We start from the raw sequence: 3,675 nt of genomic DNA, 5'->3' as shown, positions 1-3,675 counted from the left end.
AGCGGGATGCGGGGCTGCTCGTCACCGGGCCCCAGGCTGCGCCGCCTCAGGGGCCGGGCTGCCCTCCCCTCTCTGCTCTGCGCTGAGCCCACCCCGGGATCTTGTGCTCTCGTTTCCCCGCCTGGCAGGTCTTTAAGGCTGCAAATTGACCCAGCAACTTCTGCTCAGCCACTCGCGGCTCCCTTGCCTCGTTAGGAGCGTCTGTCGCGCCCATGAGCAGCCCCACGCGGGTCCCGCAGCGGGACACAGTTTATTGACGCTCTGGCAAGAACGGGTGACCCCGACAGGCAGGCACACCCATAGTCAGGTGAAGAACGGATTATATTCCCTATTCCCAAAGTTCCCAGTTTCCCCACTGGCTGGGTACTCCAGGGGTCACAGCCCATCCAACGCCTCTAATTATAAGTTTCCCACCCCGTTTACACATTCCATTCTAGCAGTTTACCTTCTAAGGTATAATTCAGACCTTTCTTGCCCCCTTTGCTGCCTGCCCAATCACCAGACTCATCTACACCTACTGGTGCCATCCTGCCCTGAGCAGCAAGATAGAAGTGGCTTTGTTGGGTCTGATCTTGGCCATAAATCCTGCTCCATGTTCAGACCCCCCAGATGGAGCCCAATTCACTCCCTCAGTTTTTTGGACCATAAACCACCCCAGGTGTCCTTGGAATGTGCAGATATCTCACTTCTCTCTTAAACAAACTATTATATTCCTAACACTAGGGTATATATATATATGTAAACAAAACAATGTGCTTCTGACACTAGGATGTGAAAACAACACTAAACCCAACACGATGCTTTTAACATAGGATGCAAAAGCAACACTACATTTCATTTCTAACAGCTAAAAAACAAAATCAAAATGAAAGCCCCACCACCAGAAGAAACCCAACCAACCAACAGAAACCAAGCCAAACCAACCAACCAACCAACCAAAAATACCCACAAAATCAAATGGAAAAGCCCCAACCAAAGAATCCTCTTCATTTGTTTCGCAAGTGAGGGGAACAAGAAGGCAAAGATGGCAAAACACTTCCTTGAGGTCAGAGAAGTGATGGGTCCAGGAGCAAAGCCTGGTCGTCCGTGGCTCAGCCTTCCTCAGTGGGAGCACAGATGCTTCCTCAGATGGTTGGTTTTATGGGAAGACGAGCCAGTGTGTTTCAGACCAAAAAATAAATAAATCGGAACAAATTAGATGCATGATTTTGAAGTCACAAGAATCAGTATGTTAAAGATGAGGAATATTCAGGGCCAGAGTGTTCTTTGTTGCTTTTGCTAGTGCAAAGTTTGAGATGGTGTCAGAGTGCATGGAATATCATCTTGGGAAAAAAAGCAGGAGGTACATCAACGTGAAGCCGTCGTCAAAAAGGCACATCATCTCAGCTTGTAGGGTTAGAAGAACAGCCTGTAGGTCAGATGAAATAAGCTGTCAGGTGTATTCTGTAGTACTCTGAATTCAGTACCCACGGCACTGCGTGACACAAGACCAAGGCTCCAGTTTGGGTACCACGCTGCTACAAACAGGCAAATGTGGGAGAGTGAAGCCCAAGAGAGGAGCAACTCTCCTGGGCCACAGATTGAATAAAAATAGTGTGTAGTGTTAGAGAAGAAGGAATTGAGGGAGGCATGGCAACTGACTTCAAGTGCATACAAAGCTACTTCAAAGAGGAAATTAATAATTTCCTTATGTATGGTGGAGAAGAACTCTCAGCCCATCAGCAGTGCCTGACACAACACGGAAAATAAAGGGAAGACCAGTAAAAAGACTGACCTTCTGGTCAGTGAAGTGGAAAATCAGCCAACGATACCAAGAAGTTGCAAGTATTTTTCACGTGTAAGCGCTGTGATGGTGACCAGGATGAACATTTAAATAGCAACAGTGGAAAGTGGGTGAAAAGTCATTTGGGATTTCTGAGTGCTTAGGCAAAGTCAGTGCTTTCAAACCAGCTAGGCTTGATGAAATTAATCCTGAAATGGTTGGAGAACCGGCTGAAGCAACAATAGGCCCACTGGCAGTTATTTCTGAGATCTGTAGAGAATGCTTAAAAGGCTGGAAAAGGTCAAACATATTGGCTATTCAAAAATAAAAGGGATCTGATCAATTACTGGCTAGTCAGCTTTATTGCCTCCCCCTGTGATCCTGGAACAAATAAACATTAAGCAGACAACTCACATTTTCCATTTGTCAGAAAAAGAAACCATGTCAAACCAATCTTTCAGGGTAGACCAAAAAGCCTTGTGGATAAGGAAGTAACAATAGATGTAATATATTTTTACTTCAGGAAGGATTTAGATTCTGTTTCATCTGACAGTCTTGCAAACCAGCCAGGAGACATGGGAAACTGGACCTACTGAAAGAAAGAACGAATTACACTGAGTTAGGATGGGGAATAGCCAGGCAGAGACCTCTATTTTTGAAGGCCCAGGCAGAGTGCTGTCCATCAAACTCAGGCTAGCTGAGGGATGCAGGACCCAAAATAGCCTTTTCAGGAACTGTACCATTTTCTTTTCTCACCTCTCCGGGAGTTAATGGGGCCCCCTGATATTTCGGTTCTTACTGCCTAAATATGTACACACACTTTCCAGCCTAATGTAGGCAATTCTTACCTGCTGCCATCAGCTGTCCCAAAGCAAAAAATAAATCAGCAGTCCATCAGCCAGTTGAACACATGCTTTTCCCAAACACTACAAGAACCTCCCATTCTCCACCTGCCTGTGCAAGGACTCTCCCCTCAGGCTGGAGCTGCAGACCCAGTCACTGGCAGGGCAAAAATCCCTTACCCGTGTCTCCAGTTCAGCCGAGGTGAGTGGCCAACCTGACACTGGCCCTGTGGCAGAGCTGCTAATAAATGCAATGTATTTACTGGCTCTGTGACACAGTTTTAATGCTAGCATTGTGTGTGTATTTGTCCATGGGCATACCACTGAAACAAAAATTCAGAGCTTCCAAACCCCCTTGCACTCCTCACTGCAGTGGGAGGCTGGTGTGGCTGGGTGAGGAGTCTGAGCTCAAGACCCAATAACAACAAAAAAAAGCTGTTATTGAGCAGACACTTTTTATTGCAGCGCTGGGCAGCACTGGGGATTGTCCACCAGGAGTGCTCCAACGAGTCAGTGAAACACCCCAACTAATATACACCAAACACATGCATATTCAGTTTTATATCAGTGAGTTCCGGGAATTCTTTTACATAGTCATTTTATTCCCTGGAATTGGCTGTCTTTGTAATTATGCGTGCTCGAGGGTCTCCTCTGAGGGTCTTTGTTGATTCTAGTCCTTTGCCCTGTCTCAGTCCTGGTCCTGTCTCCAGCCTCCCACTGGTAATTGCCCAGGTGGGTCAGAATCAACATGTGGGCTGTCTGTAGTCGCCACAGGTTCTTAGAAGACTTGATGTTATCACAACCTGCAGGATGCTTGGCATAGTTGACTGATAGCTTAATTTAAAAAGTAAACCTTAGCATAGCAAATTCCTTATTTTAGTAAATTTTCATTAGGCTATATTTCTATTGAATTTACTAATGAATATCCTATGACTACCCCCCCACACACACCCCGCTTGGCTCCAGCGGCGGGCAAGGGGCACTGGCAAAGCCCCTGCTGGTGTCCTCTGTGTCACCGGAGCTGGGGAACCGGCCCCGGGGCGGCGGGGGGAGGGATGCGGGAGGAGGGAT

This window comes from Chaetura pelagica, unplaced genomic scaffold (assembly GCF_000747805.2).
Source record: "Chaetura pelagica isolate M959 unplaced genomic scaffold, ChaPel_1.0 scaffold120, whole genome shotgun sequence".
Lineage (NCBI taxonomy): Eukaryota > Metazoa > Chordata > Aves > Apodiformes > Apodidae > Chaetura > Chaetura pelagica.
Note: the sequence above shows the minus strand (reverse complement) of the source record.